At 44.2% G+C, this 21,454-nt stretch overlaps 1 long non-coding RNA gene across 1 annotated transcript; it reads left to right on the top strand.

Annotated features, from left to right (window-relative positions):
* The first annotated feature begins 10,770 nt into the window (after positions 1–10,770).
* On the top strand, positions 10,771–17,763 carry LOC144366374 (uncharacterized). Its single transcript, XR_013425455.1, has 2 exons — positions 10,771–15,708; positions 16,144–17,763. It is a non-coding gene; the product is annotated as an uncharacterized LOC144366374 (long non-coding RNA).
* Positions 17,764–21,454: the final 3,691 nt, after the last annotated feature.

Below are 21,454 nucleotides of genomic sequence, written 5' to 3'. Positions count from 1 at the left end.
GGCATGGTATTTGAAATCAGGTCTCTGGCTATAAGGGCTCTGTGCTTGCTCCTTCTCTGGTGCTCTGTCGGGCAGGATCCATGAGATTCAGTTTAACATAAAATGATCCTAAGTGGGAAAATGGCCCGAGAGTGTCACTGTCTTGCTTTCCCTGCATCCCAGCTACAATAAATAATTCCCAAGAAGAATGTGCTGACAAATGTGTTTCCCCACAGGACAACTGAGCTCTCTCATCAGAGCTAATTGGTTGCAGGGAGTTTCTAGGATTAAGTGAAAAGGCACAGATAAGCCAAGATGAGGGTCTCATACTGTAAAATACAACACATGGTCCCCAGACTGCTCAACGTTTATCATGATTTGGATCTAAAATGTCCCCTGAAGTCTCACGTGTTGAAGGTTTGGTCCTTAGTGCAGCAATGTTCAGTGGGGCTTTGAGGAAACCGTTGGATCATGAAGACTCCTCTGTGGATTAATCCATTTGGATTAACAATTTAAATGGATTAGTGGGGGGTGGTAGAAAATGTAGGAGTTGGGAAATAGGTCCCTAGGGTGCACGTGGAAGGGCATATTTTGTGTCTACCCCACCCCCTTGTGCGCTCCCCTTCCCAGCTGCTGAGAGCTGAGCAGCTTCCTCCCTCTTGCTCTTCACCATCATGTTTCTGCCTTGGAGCCAGTGGACCATGGATGCATTGAAACCTCTGAAAAAGTCAGCCAAGACAAACCTTTCTTCCTTCAAGTTGTTTGTGTCAGGTATTTGGTCACAGCAATGAAACTTTGACTTACACAAAATTTAAATATGAACTTTAAAATAGCATAAAGCTGGTGCCCATGCAACCAGCACCCAGGCTGAGAGAGAATGCTTGCAGCAATCCGGAAACTCTCCCCTGCATCCGTGCGCTGCTTGACTTGAACGCCATCATGACTTTTAAAGTGGCAAATTATTCACTTTTTTTTTTTAAATGCAGCTTCATTATAGATGTGTGTATTCAGAAACAATTCATTTTATTTTAGTTTTGCTTGTTTTAAATTTTCTTTTTCTTTTTTGGTACTAGGGATTGAACCCAGAGGCACTTAACCACTGAGCCACATCCCCAGCCCTTATTATTATTTTATTTTGAGACAGGGTCAGTTCTTGGGGTGGGGGGTCTCATTAAGTTGCTGAGCCTGGCTTTGAACTCATGATCCTCCTGCCTCTGCCTCCTGAGCCACTGGGATTATAGGCATGTGCTACTGCAGCTGGCTAAAGTTTATTTTCTAATGGATTTTTGTTGATTATAGAAATTCAATTGATTTTTGTAGCCAGGAACCTTGTAAAATTAAGTTATGGACTCGGATCAATTTCTGTAGATGTCGTAGACTTAAAAGTCTTGTGATCACTGAATCTTGACAGTTTCTTCTGTTTATCTTCATGCCCTTGCTCTGCCCTTCCACCTTCCTCCCCTGGCTTCTCTCCTCCCTTTCCTCCCTCCCCTCCCCCTTCCTCTATCCCTCCTCCCTTCATTTCTTTCTTCTCTATTGCAAATGACTAGGCTGTAGTCGGGGGTTCCCTGGGAAGCAGATGGAGCAGAAGATGGCATGCAGCCTGAGCAGAGGTCCAGCTGATCCTGTGGGAAGCTCACAGGAGGACCTACCCTTTGGATACACCCATAATGGCAGTCCTGGGACTGGATCTTTATCTCTTCACCTTGGTTTGCCATTGGCCCTCCCTGGAAGGAAGTGTGGCTTTGAGCAAGGTGACTCTCTTTAACGGAGGCAATCCCCACTGAGACAGATGGCTGTCGGCCCACAGCCCTCCCAGGGCCCTTCGTTCCTGAGTGGGGATCTGGGCTCAGGACTCCAAGGCAGTGTTGGAAAGCATGAGTTGGCTAGTGAGGAACTCTCAGGCTCTGCTTTCATGAACAGCTTTTCTGCTCTTGGGGTGAGATACATTTTGGCCTTCCGTAAAACTTCTGAGTTGGCCTCCAATTCTTCAGCACATTGAAAGCCTTATTCCAGCGCCTTCTGGTCTCCCTAATTGCTGTGCACAAATCAGCTGCAGATGGAGTCACATCTCCTTTGAGGGCAGGTCTGAGGCCACAGCTTCCCAGGAATTTTTCCCCCTTTTACCCCTCTGGTTTGGCTTAGTGGTCCAACGGCAGTCTTTATACCGGCCTTGGTATTGAGGAGGGGCTGGGATTGCATATAGGTCCCCTTCATCCTACCCATGGGAGCCCAATCCTTTGGGGGCCCAACTTAGCCTAGGCAGGATTCCTAACAAGACCTCCTTCTCCTGTGGACCTGAGTTGTCCCCTGTCACCTGACATGTCTGCTGAACCATAGTTGGGGTGAGAGGTGTCAGCAACATTCTCAGGATGCGGGAGAAGTTCCCGTGCACCAAAACCCTGTCTACTTCTCTACGTACTGCCACAGTCTGGCTGGGCACAAATCACGAGCCACTGAAGCAGGAACAAACTTTATTTTTTAACTGCAGGAAAAAACCTCACACACGCTCCTGGGGAATCCTCCCGAAAAGCCACGAGGCTCCTGCAGTAACCCCCAGCCGGAAAATACCTCCCCGGGAAATCCCTCCTCCTGCACTTCGCCAACGACAGGAATGCCAGGGGAATCCCATGAGAACTCAAAATAGCGAAAGAAGTCCAAAAATAGCGCGAGAACGCAAAAGTAGCGGCAGAGGCGGATAATGCCTTGCCTGTCAATCAATACTGTTGGCAAAATGCCCAGGAGCCATACAGACTCGGCTGTGGCTCTCAGCAACGTACAAGTGCTCCTTGACTTTCGATGGGATCATGTCCCAATAAACCCATTGTAATTTGAAAATGCCACTAATTGAAAATGCATTGGACACACCTTACCTACCTCCATCATCACACAGCGAAACGGTCCACTGTGGAGTGTCCGCCATTTCCCTCCTCACATGACTGGCAGGGAGCCACAGCCTGCTGCTGCCTAGCCTTGTCCACGAGTGTCATGAGGTATGTTGCTAGCCCTGGAAAAATCAAAAGTAAAAATTTAGAGGGTGGTTTCTACTGAATGCATATGGCTTTTTGTGCCTTTGTTAAACTGTATAACCCTCAGCCCAATCTTCACTTAGCCAGGGGCTGTATTGACTTTCACCCTAAACCTAGCCTCTGAGCTTCCTGCTATCTTTCCAGCTAAACACCCTTAACATTATTCTTGTTTCAAATCCAGTATTTCTTTTATTTTTCAAGGGAGGGCTGATCTGTAGGACCTAGCTCATCATTAACTTGGAAATGCAGCTCCTCAGTGGCCACTGAACCGTTGGGTTTATGGATTAATGGTGACTGGTCACCGTTGAAAGGAAGTCTCATTTAGTTAAAAATGGCTGCTGGTCCTTTCCATTTGAATGATGACCCTCTACCTGCTCAAAGAAATGTCTCCTTGGATTATCAACACAAATGCAGATGAAGCAAGGAAGAAAACGGCTATTCAAACCATGTGTGCTGGACTTCAGATTTCCTTTAGGCAAACATTCTCATCTGTCTGTCTCCTGAAGAAAGGCCAAAGTTCAAGTTGAATTAGAAAAGAGTTAACAACAAATTTCGGAGATACCATTTATACCCATTAAGATGGCTATTATTTTAAAAAGACAAGAAAATAGTAAGTGTTGGCAAGGATGTCGAGGAATTGGAACACTTGTGAATTGCTGGTGGGAATGTAAGGTGGTACAATCACTATGGAGTATGATTTTACAGTTCCTTAAAAACCTAATCAGGATTTCCTTATGATCTAGCAATTCCTCTTCTGGGTATACCCAAAGGAATTTAAAGAGGAGACTCAAAAAGATACTGTATGCTTGTGTCTGAAATAGTACTATTCATAGTAGCCAAAGAATAGAAATACCCCAAATGTCCATCTATAGATGAATGGATAAACAAAATATGGTATAATGGAATATTATTCAGCCTTAGAAAAGGAATGAAATTTTGATGCATGCAACATTAAGAATTAAGCTTGAAATCATAATGCTAAATGAAATAAAGGACAAAAATATAACTTTTTATATGAAGAAGCTAGAATAGCTAAATTTATAGAGACAATCTGCAAAATAGAGGTTACCAGGGATTCAGGGAGGGTATAACACCTTGTTTAATGTGTTAACAGGGAGCTACAATTTTTGTTTGGGTGATGAAAAAGAGATGGTTAGTGTCGATGGTAGCAAAACATTAAGAATGCTTATAATGTGTGAATTGTACACTTAAAATTATCAAAATGATGAAATTTATGTTGCTTATACAATCATGCACCAAACAATGGAGAGAAATGGATCTTTAGGTGACTCATGATTGGGCAAACATCACTGAGTGCATGTAGGCAAACTAAGATGCCTAAGCATCACGAGGTGATACATTCCTGCGCGACCCCTGTTGTATATGCAGCTAACCATTGGCCAAAATGTCATTATGCAATTGTACCAAAATAAAAAAAGTCACCCGAAGTGTGGAAAACCACTTAAAAAAATGTGTCTCCTCAATATAAAATATTTAATTATCTATTTCCTACTCCCAGCTTAGTCCTTCTGAAGCAATGCCAGTTTGTTGGAGCGAAGAAATTGTTCACCTTGCTATGACCATTTGCAGAGAAATGACCCTTGTATGTTGTAAACGAGCATTCCAACTGGATTCTCCATGCACTTGGGGATTTGAGCTGGCATGCCAAATTTTGAAGAGCCTATTCCAAAGGATGGATAGATAGATCATGGAGTTATTGAGAAATGAAAATCATAATACGCAAATAACAAAATCCAGCGTAAATTACTACACAGAAATGCTAAAAAACGATCCAGACATTTGACACTCAGATTTCTCAGGACTCATATTGTGAGAGAAAAAGGATTAGCCCCAGAATTCAGTGTTCATAATTATGCTTTATAATTTATAGAACTTGCAAAATCCTAGTTTTTTTTCCTGTTTCTGAAATGAGATTTGAAAGCCATTGGCATCATGATCCCGGTACAGAGAACACCATGTGACAGAGTGGATGGTCACCATTGCTGCAAGAGAAGCAGGAGGAATATCACATGACTCCTAAAACATTCTTCCATGCAGGTTAACACACAGCACAATTCAGGGAAGGGATTCTCTAAGGCAAAAGACTCAAGAACTCAATAAATCATTGTTGACTGGAGTCACCAAACGGATTCCATAAATGAGGTAAGTTCTCAACCTGTCCTCAAAGATTTCACTCAGGGATCTAGTGAATGAGAAAGTTTTAGGGTAGAAGGATCTAGTAACTGAAAAAGAGTGAGTGCTACTTAATAGGGTTGCAGATTTGCTTTCTCTGATCTGGCCAGTCAGTATTCTTTAACTAGCACAATATAGCATTAGTCTGTTTTCTATTGCTATAACAAAATACCTGAGTCTAGGCAATATATATATGAACATTGTATTTTATACATATATAATATATATTATATAATATATATTATATATATATAAATACATTGTATATATTATATATATAATACAATGTGCATTTCATATATATATATTATATTGTTAGGCTAGATAATGTGTGTGTGTGTGTGTGTGTGTGTGTGTGTGTGTGTGTGTAGGTAGAGAGAGAGAGAGAGAGATATCTATTTAGCTCATCATTTTGGATGCTCAGAAGGATTTCTCCAGCATCAGCTGGGCTCTGGTGAGCACCTTGTGGTGGATGGCATCAGGACAGGAACACAGACTACAGGGAGAGTGAGGAGGGCCCATCTTGTTCTTTTACACTCTCTCATGAGAACTGACTGTGAGAACTATTTTACTTCCTCCCAAGGGTAGCCTCCTAGTGACCCAGTGACTTTCCCCCAGGCCTCACTTCTAAAGGTCCCACCAGCTCTTCATCTCCTCTTACGGGGGCTCCACCCTCCAACCCACACACCTTGGGGACCCATCAGGTCCCAAGCGTAGGACAGGGTCGCTTTCTTTTTGTAGTGGAAAATTCCTGCTATTGGCAGACATTTTTTTTTTTTGCCAGTTAAGGCAGACCCCAGTGTTGGGAGTCAGCGACCGCACCTTGAATATGGCGCTGGTCTCTGCTTCCCCTTCGTTAGCGGTTAGAGTTGTTAGAAGTAAACAACTCCTTGTAAGGCTGTGGGGCTGGGCTCTGGCCTGCTTCCGCTGCGCTGTACCTATTAGACTCTTCCACGTGGTGCTAGTTCATTGGCGGGGCTGGGTACTTAAGCTAGGGCAGACCGACTGCTCACTCTCTTGTTCCTGTTTTCTCATCATGCTTCAAGGGTCCTGAATAAACTGCTGAAAGAAGAATCCTGTGTCGTGTTTCCCTTGCTGGCGAGGGGTCGCAACACCCCAGGTGTTCTCCCACCCTGATGGGCACATGTTGTCTGGTATTTATTCGAAACTTGTGAATGACTTCTAACCTGCAAATAATGCTGTATGATAACCTGGCCTGGATTTTATTACTATTACACAGCTGCCTGATGTGATTCTGCACATCACCTTGCAGCATTTTGTTAAGTTTTGGAACACAATTGCCAATGAGTGAATCAAATGGCCTTTTACCTAACACTTGGTTTGAGATATTTAGGTGTTGGAGTCCTTGGGAATTTCTTTTTTTAAAATTAAATTTATTTGTTTTAATTAGTTAGACATGACATTACAATGCATTTATGCACTTTGGTATATCATACATAGATGGGATATTGTAAAGGTAAAATGTAAAGGAAAATTTCTAAGCTGATTCTAAGCCGCAAAGCCTGAGTTAAAGTGTAAAAGACCGAGCATTGTAAAGTTTCTAAACTGCAAGGCCTGGGTTAAAAAGTAAAAGACTAGGTATTGTTAAAATTCCTCTGCTACCCCCAGAACCTGTAATCCCTGTAGCTGTTAGGACAATACTGGAACTGCCCAGTAAATATTTCCACTGACTCCCTGGTTGTCTAATAACCTGGGATTCTGTGTAGTTTGTCACGTAGTTATGTAGGCCCTAAAACCAATCAGTTTGAATGTGTACCCCACTTAGAAGTGACCAGTCACCCCTGCCAGCCTGTTCCCGCCAATGAATGTACTAATTATGTCTCAGAGTTGTTGTTCAATTTTCCCCGCGCCTCATGATGATTTGTTCTGATGTATGCAAAGACCCCCGCCTTCCTCAAGAAGTGTACTTAAGCTCTGCTTGACCTCTGCTCTGGGCTCTGGGCTGCTCTATCTTCCTGAGTGAGCCTGGAGCCTCAGCATGCTGAATCAATAAACTCCCTCCTGCTTATTGCATGAAGCCAGTCTCTTGTGGTCTCTTCCTCCGATGTTTCGCCAGACCCTTACAATATAATTTCTCATTTTTCTGAATGTACATGTTGTAGAATCACATTGGTCATGCACTCACATATATACATAAAGTAATAATATCTGTTTCATTCTACTATCTTTTCTATCCCCACATCCCCTCCCCTCCCCTCCCTTTACTTCCCTCTACCTAATCTAAGGTAATGCTATTCTTCTCTAGTGCACCCCTCCCTTATTGTGAATTAGCATCCACATATTAGAGAAAACATTCAGCCTTTGATTTTGGGGGATGGGCTTATTTCGCTTAGCATTATATTCTCCAACTTTATCCATGATTTATCTATTTTTTTAAAACTGAGTAATATTCCATTGAGTATATATACCACATTTTCTTTATTCATTCATCTATTGAAGGATGCTTAAGTTGGTCCCATAGTTTAATTACTGGGAATTGAGCTTCTATAAACATTGGCTGCATTACTGTAGTATGCTGATTTTACGTCCTTTAGGTATAACTAAGGAGTGGGACAGCTGGGTCAAATGGTGGTTTCATTCCAAGTTTTCTGAGGAATCTCCATACTGCTTTCCATGGTGGTTGCACCAATTTGCAGTCCCACCAGCAATGGATGAGTGTGCCTTTTCCCCGCATCCTCACTAACATTTGTTGTTGCCTGAATTCTTGATGATTGCCATTCCGAGAGGAGTGAGATGCAATCTTAGAGTAGTTTTGATTTGCATTTCTCTAATTGCTCTGAATAATTCTTTTCTTTTTTTTTTCCAGGCCTCATTAACTTTTTATAGTGAATTGGGCATAAATAAAAATTACTTCCTATTTTTTCCCCTGTGTTGACCCCTGTCCTCATTAGCTGTGCATTTATAATGATGGAAATCACCTTCTATATTTATTGTTAATTTCATCCATGTAACACCATTCTCCAATTCTTCAAAGAAACTTCAAAAAAAAAAAAACTATCTGTTTTGATGTCTGCTTCTAGAATGAGCCTCTGGGATGCATCAGGATCCCCACAGAGATATTTTAAGCAGAAGTTTGTCTCGGAAAGAGAGCCCACAGAATGACAAAGGTCCTCAGTGTTTGGTAAACCCTGTAAACTATTTTAGGATCTTTTGGATAACAAGTGCATGAAGCCTGTTGATGGTAAATTTCACCTGAGCTGGATTATTCTATGAGCTGACTCTTCTTCAGCTGTGCCCCAGGGTTAACCCTGGTTCTCTCCATTCTAATGCAACTCTCACTAGCTGTTATGCAAAGAGACACTCCCTCTGCATAAGCTTGTCTTTGTTAGTTTTCTGTTGCTATATCAGAATGCCACAGATTAAATAATTTATCAAGAAGACTATTTCACTCATTGTTCTGGAGACTGGGAAGTGCAAGGGTGTGTCCCGAGCATGTGGAAAGGGCTTTTCTGCTAATGGGAACTGTGTGTGGAGTGCCAAAAATAGTGCTGGTTGTCACATGTCAAGGGAGATCACAGGACATGGCCAAACTGATTTTTAAAACAGACCCACTCTCATAACTACCCTGTTCCCTTGCTAACCCATCAACCCAATTGAACTATGTGTTCTGTGCATAGACTCAATCACCACTGGTTTTGGTGGTACACATCTATAATCCCAGTGGCTTGGGAGGCTCAGGCAGGAGGTTAGCACATTCAGAATCAGCCTCAACAACTTAGCGAGGCCCTATGTCAAAGTAAAAAATAAAATAAGAAAAAAGGACTGGAGGTGTGGCTCAGTGGTTAAATGCCTCTGGGTTCAATCTCCTGTATCAAAACAAACAAACAAACAAAGACCCAGTAACCCCCCCGGAGATTCCTCTCTTGGTGCTGCTGTGTTTGGGACCACGTATCTAACACATAAACTCTTTGGGGGGCTCATTCAAACCACAGAAATGCCCACTGCTCACCCTTTGGTTCCTGCTATGGTTTTTACGTCTGTTGTCGTCTGGGTACTGGGACCACACTCTTGTGTTCAGTGACAAGGTGACCTGGGACATCAGTGGGAAAATTTAAGCTGCTCACACAGCTGTGGTGACATTGGGAGCCGATTCACTGTTTCTTTTCTTTTTTTTCTTTTTTTTTTTTTTTTTTTTGTGGCTTTAAGAATTGGAAGAAAGAAGTAGAAAGCAAGCAAGAGGATTTCAACACTCTCTGCTCTGGTCTTCCTCCCACATCCTATTTTTTTGGAATTGGGGGTCAAACCCAGGGCTTTGCCACTGAGCTATATTATAGCCCCCGCACCCTGTTTTGATGTCTTATAATTCTTTTTTTTTTCCTTTTTTTTTTTTTTTTGTATCAGGGATTGAACTTCAAGGCACTCAACCACTGAGCCACATCCCCTGACCTTTTTAAGCTTTTAATTTTGAGACAGGGTCTCACTAAGTTATTGAGGCTGATCTTGGATTTGACATCTTCCTGCCTCAGACTCCCAAGTTGCTTAGATTGTAGGTGTGCAGCTACTGTCACCACCCTACCTGCCACTGGCAATAATTTAGCTTCTTCCATGTGTCCTTCTTGTCTTCATAGGATGCAGTTAAAAAAGTCTGCAGGAAAAACAGCCCTTAGACCAGATAAAAATCAGCTCAATATCCACCCTGAATCTGACTTCTGCAGACATCTGATAAGCTCAGGTCCCCCACCCCAACCTAGGTTTAGCTGAATGAAGACCTTGCAGCTCAGCTCATGTGGGTTCAGCTGCAAAATAGGCAAAATAGGTGACTGCCCCTGTTATTCTCGAATTCGGGACCCCCCCCCAAGAGACCACCAGAGACCGAGATCGATGTAAGCAGCAAAGAGGTGTTTATTGCGAGCTAGCTCGGTCCTCTGCGGGCACAGCAACTGGTGACGCTGAGAGGCCCAGGATTTGCAGCAGTTTATACACTCTTTGGGGAAGGCAGGGACCCCACATACATCATAGCATCTCTTAGCAAATCATCACACACCGCAGGAAAATCATAAAACAACTCTAAAACATTGATCAGCACATTCACTGGCAGGAACAAGTTGGGTAGGGGTGATTGGTTAGTACAAAAGGGGGATTCGTTTGAACTGATTGGTTTATGCCATGAGGGGTGTATGTGCTGAACTACATGATTTCCCAACATGTTATCAACCACCATAATCTACTGGGGGGGGGTCATCTGGCATCCCAGGTATTTTCCCTGTGTCATGTTGATTGGTGGTTGCTAGGGGGTTGCTATGGGTCCCCACCTAGCCTGACTGAGTCAGGGACACCTGGGGCAGAAGATCTCTCCTGTTATTTGTAGATAAACAACTCAGCAGGGTGGGTATGTGCCTAGGAGTGCTCTGTGGGTCTTTCCAAGGACAAGGGTCACGCCCCCTTCCTTGGACAGGCTTTGCTCTGAGGTAGAGGCTGGTTTCTCAGAACTTAGCATAAAACAATCAGGAGTAGTGCAAGGATCAAGTTCCTCATTCTCTAGCAGAACTGGATTCAGCTTGCACCAGAGGTCACAGACTCACATGTCCCTCAGGGGCCAGCAGGAAAATGAGTCAACAGGTGCAGGTGTAAGTTCTCACTTCCTGGACACTTCTCTGAAGCTTAGAGGAGAAACAATGGGGCTGAAGGAACCTCAAGGTCATTACCAACGTTTTCCGACAACTCTCAACTTCAGACTCATGACTTGGAAGCTGGGGAGGCTGCTGAACACCCTGCAGTGCACAGGAGCACCCTCCACAACAAAGAATTAGCCCAACTCATCAGCCCTGCCAAAGGTGAGAAAACTACCTTGATAGATCACAACCCATCAGCCGTGCCAAAGGTGAGAAAACTACCTCGATAGATCACAATTGTCATTTCCAATGTTTTGTTCAAATATTCCACTCAAGTTGTATAAAACTATTTCACTACATATTTTTAATTGACATCTAAAATCTTTAATCATAATTTTAGAAATTGCAAAAGATGCAATCTCTAGCTAATATCCAGCAAAGGGGTCATATCATGTTAAAAACACATCACATTAGCTGGGCATGGTCGTGCCCTGTTAGAGTCTGTAAACAAGTCAAGATGGCGCCTGGCATTTTGCCAGAGGGAGTGGTTTGTGAAGTAACACCAGCGAGCCATTAAGTGTGGAGATTCCTTATTGGTTGACTGCTGTATCTAGTTTATGTTAATTAAGATAAGCTGTGTGGAATGTATATACCCCTCCTGTCCTGCAATAAACGGCTCCCACTCCTGCTGTATCAATGTACACAAGTTGCTCGTCACCTCCAGTTATTTTGCTGCAGCCGGACTGCGGCAGTGCCCACCTGTGATCCCAGCAGCTCAGAAAGCTAAGGCAGGAAGATGGCAAGTTCAAAGCCAGCCTCAGCAAAGGCGAGGCGCTAAGCAACTCAATGAGACCCTGTCTCTAAGTAAAATACAAAATAGGCCTGGGGATGAGGCTCAGTGGCCGAGTTCAAGTCCCCGTACCCCCCCAAAAAAAAACCAAAAAACAGAAAAACAACAAAAAAAATCACACTAAAATGAATACAGTACTTCCCTAGAATACACCATTTTTCACTTAGAAATATGAAAAACTACTTTTAAAGTTGAAATTTTATATTGTTCTCTTTGTCCTGGAGCTTCCATTTCCATTCCATGCCCCTCAGGAATTCATCCTCCTGTGGTTCATTTCAAGCGTCTGAAGTAGATTGCACTGGGACAGAGGCTCTTATCATCGATTGGATGCTTCTCTGACACAGAAATCATATAAATTGAAATTAATGTTTTATTACTTCCTGTGGCCAAAAGGGTTTAAATTGCTAATTTTTTCTTTTGATCTAATTGTTAAACTTTTCCTTAGGCTTGGATTGGAGTTACAACTTTCATTAGACACAATTGATCGATATGACCTAACTAAATTACATATACAAATAATTATTGAACCAGGAAAGTAAGATTTCTTTAAGATGCACCTTTTATTGAGACGGTATGGATCTCAGCAGGCTGGAATATACCGGGGACCAAATGCAAGGTGAGGGTCTTTCCAGGTAGCAAGTGGTTTTGCTCATCACGGTCACTTCCAGGAGCAGGCTTCTGGAAGCTTCATCTCAATGTGTGCGTCCGTGATCATGGGGGCAGGAGAAAGGGAACAGGGCAGTGGCTCAGTAGCTCTGAGGGCTCTGCCTGAAATGACCCCTGTCACTTCCACTCACACCTCTCTGGTTGTTTCAAATCCTATGGCCACATCTCACTTCAGGGGGAATCTGGATCAGGGCAGACGTCCACAAGGTCAAAGGGAAAGATGCAGAACTCACACAAGTCCTCCAAAAGTGAACGAGGCTTTTCTCCCCCCACTATTGATGTGAGTATTATTATTGCTAGAAGGAGACAGAGTTCAGTGTGGAGTCCATTCCTGTTACTGTGTTTCTTTATAGAGAGAAGTTACGGGAAACGTTGGCACAGGAGCAGATGAGAGCGGCAGTGGTTTTACGGTGCCAATGTCATTCCATTACTTAAACTCCTGGGTTGTGTGTTAAAAGTCTGTCAAAAGATGAAATTAACGCAAGGAAAAAAATCTTACACTAGATTTAAAGATCGACACATTCCATTTAAGAACTTAATTGGTTTTTATTGGTGATGTGGGAATCAGGTAACACCCAGGTGTAAACTAGAGTGGGTGTTGTGAGGAGCTGAGCAGAGGAGGTTGGTTGTATAGTCAGGAAAGAGCCAAGCAAAGCAGAAATAAAGAATGAAAAGCAGGTTGGTCATTTCAAAGTCACGTTCCCTGTAAAGGTTAAAGTAGAGGGGACTTCTGTATCGTGCTGGGTAACACCGGCCTATTTGGGGATTTGCTGTTCTCTCTCCCTTCTGATTTCTGGAAGAACAGATAAACAACTTAGTTTGTCTGACAGCAGGAACGCAAGGATCAGTGACCTCGTATTGGTCTGGTCTGCTGAAACTTAGAGCAGGAGCTCGCTCCAAGCCAATGGCTTCCTATTGTTTTTGTTTAACAAATCTAGCAGTGACTCACCACAAGCATTAACTTAGAATGATCTGCATTGCCGACACCTTTATCTTGAAAGAAAAAACTTAGAAACTAAAGTTACTAAGAGGTTTGTACCCAAACACGTTTCCAACTTACATGTGACAATTTCAGAGTCCCTGGTGGTATTGCAAAAGGATTGTTGGGGCAGGAGAGGTGCACTGTGTATATGTGAAAGTTCTAGGGATTAAAGGGAACCAGCCCATCATCACTCATGTTCTCAGGCAGATTAGTTTCAGAAAAGAGAGTGGATGGAAGTTGAACATATTGCCCACATACCCCTTGCCTTTATCCAAAGGGATTTATTTACTGCAGTGAAGCTTGATGAATTATGATTTACTATCTGAGCCCACAAGAACAGCACACATTTCAGAAGTATACTTTCTCACAGTTATGGGAGCTAGAAACTCCAAGATCAAGGTTTCAGCTGATATGATCCCTGGTGAGGGCTGTCTGTATTCTCACAGAGAGAAAATGAGCAAACTCTCTCCAGTCTCTTCTTACAAGGGCACTAATTCTGTTGGATCAAGGCCCCATTCCTCATGGTCTCATTTAACTTAATCACTCCCTTACTCCTAATTATCTGCCCTGGGAGGTAGGGCTTCAGTATGTGAATTCAGGGTCACAAATATTTAATCTGTAATAACTTCCCAGGTATTTTTTTTTTGGACAAATTCTTAGCTTACAAGAGGTTGCAAAACAACTGGAGAATTTGGCTGGAAACATGTTGGCCTCCTTGACGGCAACCCTGATGGAGAACACGGAGTTCCACTGAAGGTCTGTAACAGGAGCCTGCCACCTGAGGGCTTGACCTATTGCCCATGTGGCTCAGTGTCCTGGGACTATCTGGTCTGCCCATGGGAATCTGCAGTTTCCATTCAACTGATTCCTTGATTTTTTTTTTTCCTCCTAAGACCTTGGTGGCCAGCTCCAAAGGTCTCTGAACTTAACCGAATCCTGCAATGTTTTCATAAACTTTCTTCCTCTGTAAGGGTCCGGCGGAGCATCGGAGGGAGAGACCACACAAGAGACTGACTCCATGCAATTGGCAAAAGGGGATTTATTGGGGATCCATTCCAGCGCGCTGGGGCTCCGTGCTCACTCAAGAAGGGAGAGCAGCCCAGAGCCCAGAGCAGAGGTCAAGCAGAGCTTAAGTACACTTTTTGGAGAGGGCGGGGGGCTTTGCATACATCAGAACAAATCATCATGAGGCGCGGGAAAATTGAACAACTCTGAGACAGAATTAGTACATTCATTGGCGGGAACAGTCTGGGCAGGGGTGATTGGTCACTACTAAGCGGGGTACACATTAAAACTGATTGGTTTGGGAGCCTGAATGCTTACGTGCCGCGCTACTTGGAGCCCTTAGCTATTAAACAACCAGGGAATTAATGGAGATATTTACTGGGTGGTTCAGGTATTGTCCTAACAGCTACAGAGATTACAGGTTCCAGGGGTAGCAGAGGAATTTTAACAATACCTAGTCTTTAATTTTTAGCCCAGGCCTTGCCATTTAGAAACTTTACAATGCCCGGTCTTTTACACTTTAACTCAGACTTTTGCAGCTTAGAATCAGCTTAGAAATTTTACCTTGACACCTCCTAAGACCTTGCTACTCTTAATGCATATTCAGTGTCGGCTAATTGCATTTGGGTATCTCTCATGGCTTTTTCTTACCCATAAATCCCAATTTTCAAGGTCATTCTGCTGACAGGACGCTCCTGCCTTTGAAACACAGCCTTGCTACTTGTTACTGTGGTACCTGAGGCGAGTGCCACATCCATTCTGAATCTGTGTCCTTGTATAAAAACTCAGGTAATGCTAATACCTGCCTCAAAGGATGTACTGAAAAGACTGAAGTAAGGTAATGTGTGTGTATCCTTCACCACTGTGCCTGGCACACAGCATCTGATAAATAGGAGCTTTAAAAAAAATAAAATTGTTGACATTACTTCATCTGAAAGTGAACGCAGATGAATTCACAAGTAATGTGAAAACACATGCAACAGGTTGAAGGTTAAAAGCGGACTCCCACATAAATTCCACTCTCCCCGTCTTGGGTTCCTTCCAATCAGAGCCCTGGGGGGGGGGCGGGGCTGCAGTTACCCTCCTTGGAGAAGCTCTGCTGGAAGATCTTTTTTTTTTTTCCTCCTGTTAAAACACAAAACCCCTGTGAGAGGCAAGGATTTTCAAAGTCACATCTTTTCCTGAGCTGAAATTTTGTGGGAGAAAAGAAAATGCAAGCAAGACAGTCCTGTGAGCTGGAGGGGCTGGGGGCTCACGGTGGGGAGGCGGTGGGCATGCGTGTGCGTGGAAGGGCTTCAAAGGCGCCTCCCATTTCTCACTCAGCCTGCAACCTGACCTCTTCCTCTGCCTTCTCTCACCTCTTAGGTTTCCCTGTCAAATCCACAGTGTCCTCCCTGTCGCTCTGGAAACAGTGCCTGTTTTCCAAGCCAGGTAGGTTGTAGTGACTGCGCTGCCTTTTTTCAACCCCTCCTTAAACAGAAAACAACAATGTCAAATAAACTCCTGGCTTGTAAGAAGCCCACCTGGGAAAAGTTGAGCCCTTACCCAAGAGCACATGGATGCACTTCCTGTTTAGTCATGAAGCTACCTGAAGCACTTCCTGGCTAGTGATGAAGCTAGCTGGAGATTTCTTGCTGCTTTCTGCATTTGGTCCTCTGCCTAGACCAAATTCAAATTCAAAACTACCTTTACTGGTTTTGGATGGCATCCAGTAAAATTCATTGAATTTTTCTTGGTACTGGGATTAAACTTCATGAAACTGAAGAAGTGGCTTAGAGGACATGCTTGCTCTGGGTCACTGTGTAATATGCCAGTAAGTCTTTAAAGACTTTGAAGTCTGCTACTAGAACTCATTTTTTCTGGCAGGACTGGCCAGAAATGCCAAGGATGCTATTGCCAACACACAACAGAAGTCACCCTGTTTCACTCAGCCTCACGGTAAATATTATTTATTCCAAGCCCTAGATGCCAGCAGCATCTTTTAAGTAACTTAAATCTTCACGTGCCACTTGCTGTCATAACCTCAGGGTTTCTGAAAGAAGCTGAGAATGGCATTCAAATAACCAGGCTTCCTCAGGCCAGTATCTTTGCTCTGGAAAAAGGTTGCCATGGGGGTAGTGTGCTGTGTGCACCACTAGAGGGCGCTTGGACACTTGCTTTTGAATCCACAGTTCTTGGGACTGGAGTTAGAATCCTCTCTAATGTTGTGTCCACACATTCCTACAATTTTGTTGTGGTCTTAATGTGATGCTTTCCCTGTACAACAATGCTCTGAAATCCTTAGCAGATATTGGTTGATGATGGGGATGGTCAAGTAAAGGACTCAGAGGAGCTGACAGCCTGCACTTTGATTGTCAATAATAGTACAATGTAACAAGACATAGATAATAAGCTCCACTCTACACAGGTAAATTTACTCCACCAGGTAAATTCAGCTTCTATTGAGAAGAAAAAGCAGGCAAACCCTGGGCTTTGAATATTATGTCCCTATCTCCAACTCTAGCTCTGCCTCTATGTGGACCTATGTCTCTGTCTATATTCCTTCTATATTTGTATCTGTATCTATATCCCTAGGAGAGAAGGAGCTGAAGAGATCAGGTGAAATAGGTCTCTGAGCACACAGAGGAGAAGAGAAGGGCAGCACATTTCAAGGATTTCACATGAGCCACGTTCTCCCTGCCCTTCCCCCATATTCTAGATGCTGCTTCACTGAAGCATCTGAGTCCAGGACTAAAAAACAAGTCTCAGAGGCGAACCCAGGTCCTGCTCTCTTCCTTTAAGCAGAAATGACTCTAATGGAAAGGGCACAGGCGGGGACTTGTAATCACCCGCAGACTTAGTAAGAAACTGGAACAAACTCTCAGCGTAAAATAATAAAGAACTTGGGTTGGAAACTTTGGAGAGAGACCATAAAGCACCACTGAGCTCTGCAAAAAAAAAAAAAAGAGCTCTATTTCACCCGGGGGCCCAGTGACCTTGAACCACCCCATCTCCCCACCCTGACTGCAGGTCTCTGCCCCTTCTTATTTCCAAAGCACACACCTCATCCTGGCCACCTCTGGCTCCAGGAACAATCTTTCACCTGCACTTAAAGTTTTGCCTCAGCTCCCTCTGTTCCAGGTCTCCTCCGTGGCTCCGTCAGCCTCGGGGCTCATTCTCAGGCTGCCTCTCAGTTCCTCCTGGTCTGTGACCTTCCTTGGACTCTCAGTGTAGTGGGTCACAGGTCAGTGGGTGTGACCTCCCGTCTCCACACTTGTCTCTCCTGGCCTTTAGGTGACACTGGGTTTTTGCTCTCTTTCCTAAGCCTAGGAGAGGATTCTTTACATAAAATCATAGCATTTTAGGTTTGAAGTAAACTTCAGGGTCCTCTGGCCCATCCTTCTGTTAAAGAGCTCATATTGACAAATGCCCTTTGTCTATTAGGATCCTGTTAAACTTGCACATTTCCTTTCTGAGATACTGAAAATAAAATTGCCATAAACATTCGTGCACTGGGTGGTACGTGGACATATGCTTTCTTTTCTCTGGGACAAATGTCTGGGAGTGTGATTGCTGGGTCATAAGACAGTTGCATAGTTCATGTTTTAAAAAGCTGCCAGACTTTTCCAGGGTGGAGTCACTTTCGGAGTGAACCTCTTCCCACTCCCACCCCCCATGAGTGAGTGATCCGCTTTCTCCGCTTCCTCAGGAGAGGCTCCTGTTGTTGCTTCTCATTTTAGTTACTCTGGTGCATGAGCTCTGGCTTTAAACTCGCGTTTCCCTAACAGCTAATGACGGTGAACACATTTTCACGTATTTATTTGCCACCTGCACATCTTCTTCAGTGAAATGTCTGTCCATGTCTTTTGTATATTTGCTAAGTTTTCTTTTTTTTTTTTTAACTATGGAAGTTGGAGATTTCTTTATGTATTTTAGACATTTCTTTGTCAGATCTGTGGTTTGCAGATATTTTCCTTAAACTCTACTTCAACAAGATCTCCCATTGAGCTACTTTTTTAAGCTGCAATTGACACCACCCTGGCTGGGACTGTCAGCAGAGCCCCCTGTGGCCTCTCCTGGCTTGGGGGTGGCAGGGGGGTGGGGTGGCCTCCTTACGTCTGGGTGTTTGCCCTGGCTCTCCGGGGAAGCCTCTTCTGAGTGAGTAGGGGCGTTCCTGCCTGGTGGGGAAGAAGTGCTTGTTCTCCTTTGGTCTTCATGCACACGGTGGCAGGAGGAGGCTCATTATCACACCATGGCATGGGATCAAAGTCCTGGCCCCGCAGGGGGGCCACCTTAGTGCCTGGTTCAGCCTGGTGAGGGCGGAAGGCTGGGGTCTCCACCTGGCTTTGTGGGCTGGAGGGGTGGGGCCACAGAGTTTTCTGTGGTGTCTGGGCTCCAGCAGTTATTGTCTAAGTATTTTCTCTTGCTGTGCCGTCCTTCTCCTGGTTGCTTTGATCTTTTGGGATTGGCCTTTTTGTTTTGTTTTGTTCTTGCCTGTGAGAGTTTTATAGTTGCTGGCTTCCTCGGCTCTGAGTCTGAGATAGGTGAGGCCAAAAGAAAACGCAGAGAACTCGCCATCCCGTTGTTCCTTGTCCCAGAGTCCCTTGTTGTCTGCCCTCCTCTCTGCACCTCTCCGAGTCTTCTTGTCGTGATATTAAATGCACCTTACACAATACTGAATGAGCATCATGGGAGGCCGTGGTTTGGGGCTGAGCTCCTGCACAGGCCAGGCTGCAAATCAAGATGGGGCACTAGTGGTGAAGTTCCACCTCACTCTGCTGACACCAAGCTGTTTATCTGAACTTCCAGGAAATCAGGATTAGAGCGGTCACAGCCACACATCCCAAACGGGCCAGTTTTAATCGGCATGGTCGTGAAATTCCCTGTGCCTTAATCCGTATGCAAAATAGGTAACCTGAAGTAGCCTGCTGTTAACCCATCAGTCATCTTCCAAATAGTCTGTCTGCCACCTGGCAAGGAGGACAGTGACTTTCAAAAGACCAGACCACTTTAGTCCCTGCTTCTGCTTTACTGAAGCACTTCTCTGTAAAACCCATCTCCTCTGCTCAGCCCATCGGAACGCTCGTTCTATGATATGGAATGAAGTGCTGTTCAATTCTGGAACAGAAAATAAAGCCAACTAAGATCTTTAACCTAAATCGTTATTTTTTTTTCCTTTGACAACGTAATGTGCTTAGTAGAAGCAATAAGAAAAATGACATCTTCTCCAACTTCCCAGAAGAAGAATTCCATCTTTCCTATATTAGCAAGGTTCCCTCAAGAACTTTCCGGCTCAAAAAATTCTGTTGATCTACCCTGTACAGAATCCCTCTTGGCCTTTCTCATGGTTTTCTGAGGAATATTGAAGCCCATAAGAGGGGCCATTACCCCGAGGTTCTTTCTGTCCTTCCAGATCTTACGTGAGCAAATTAGAACTTGGAAGTGTTTTTTGGAACTGACTTATTTGAAAAACAAAACCCTGGCTGGGTGTTGGAGAGCATGCCTGGAGTCCCAACTACCTGGGAGGCTGAGGCAGGAGGATCAGCTGAGCCCAGGAGTTGGAGACCATCCTGGGCCCCACAGGAGACCCTCCATAGCAAAAGAACAAAAACAAAAAACCCCTTAAAATCCAATGCTTGGCCAATCACAAACCGCCAACCAGCACGCAGGTTTCATAACTAGGGACCTCCCATTGACCAATACCCAGATACCTAGCTTAACTGTGGCCCTGCAAGGGATTTCTGAAGTTTGCTTCCACATTTGGTCCACAAAAGCTCTCTGCTCCACTGCTAGAGAGGGGCTCACTGAGCCTCTTCTGGTTTTGAGTGATGCTCAATTTGTGAATTTTTGCTCAAATAAACTTGGTCAAATTTTGTTTGTCCCAAGTGCTGCTCTGAGCAGGGATTGTTGTCACTATTCCATAAACATGTTTTCTGGTTTCCCCCCCTCATGTCACTACCCACCCTGCGTGGTGCCTGCTGCTGAGCTGGAGAGAAACAAAGGACACCTCTTGAGATGGCTCTGGGGGACAGGAAGGGCCTGGAACTCCCCAATTACTTGGAGTGTAGAGAAGTTTGAGAACCGCTGACGTGGAGTAAAAATGTGTTCCACAAAGACGCTTGGCTTATCCATCCCAGAGACTTTCTCGTGACATTAAAATGCTTATTTGAATCCTGCCAGCAAACATTGGCATGAGCATATGCTTCCAGAAGTCTCCATCGTTACATTTTCAACTTCGTCTCCCAAACGAGATGCTTTAGTCTTTAAAACTGGCCACGTTGGCATGCCTGGCAGGGTAAAAATGTGTGCAAATGTCAATGCAAGCAATTGCTGGTGGTTTCTTGTTTACCCTGATACAGAGACGGGAGACTTCATCACTCAGCCAGCTCACCACCCTCCAGACAGACCCCTAGGCCCCATGGCCCCTGCAGTAGCATCACCCCTCTTCCTGCATCCAACTTATTCCCACTCATCATCTCCTCCACATCCCCACCACCTTCATTCCATTGTGACCAGTGTGGTTTTTTTTCTAATATTAAAGCAAATAAAAGACAACTTCTTTGAACTGATTAAACATTAAGATTTAAGCAAAGTAAGTATTCTGTACTTTAATCTGTTTCTTAGTTGTGTTTTTCATAAGAATGATTGGTTTGTTTGTTTTGGGTACCAGGGATTGAACTCGGGGGCACTCAGCCACTGAGCCTCATCCCAGCCCTATTTTGTATTTTATTTAGAGACAGGGTCTCACCGAGTTGCTTAGCACCTTGCTAAATTGCTGAGGCTGGCTTTGAACTCACAATCCTCCTGCCTCAGCCTCGGGAGTTGCTGGGATGACAGGTGTGGGCCACTGCGCCTGGCAGGATAATTCTTTCAATACGGTCTAATTTTTCAGTTTATATATAATTTACGTGTCATTACATTTGCCCTTTTTGGTCACCTTGAGAAGTTTTCAGCCCTGCACTTTGTGTCTTCCTACTATCCAGCATTCGGGAGAGGTAATAAGGCTTCCTAGGGTGAAAGGGGAGCTGTGGCCTCAGGCGCAGTCTTGGACACTGAGGACCAGACGGCCGATGCTCCTATGTAATTGGGCAGGGTCCTTCTTCCCCAAGGGAGGGGTTGAAGACCAAGAGCATAGACAATGTGTGCTAGGGTTGAGGTTCTAGAGTCAAAGAAATCGAAATTTAAATCCTAACTGCCA

The sequence above is a fragment of the Ictidomys tridecemlineatus genome, chromosome 8 (genome assembly GCF_052094955.1).
Source record: "Ictidomys tridecemlineatus isolate mIctTri1 chromosome 8, mIctTri1.hap1, whole genome shotgun sequence".
In the NCBI taxonomy this organism is placed as follows: Eukaryota; Metazoa; Chordata; class Mammalia; order Rodentia; family Sciuridae; genus Ictidomys; species Ictidomys tridecemlineatus.
Note: the sequence above shows the minus strand (reverse complement) of the source record. Positions and strands in the feature narration are given on the sequence as shown.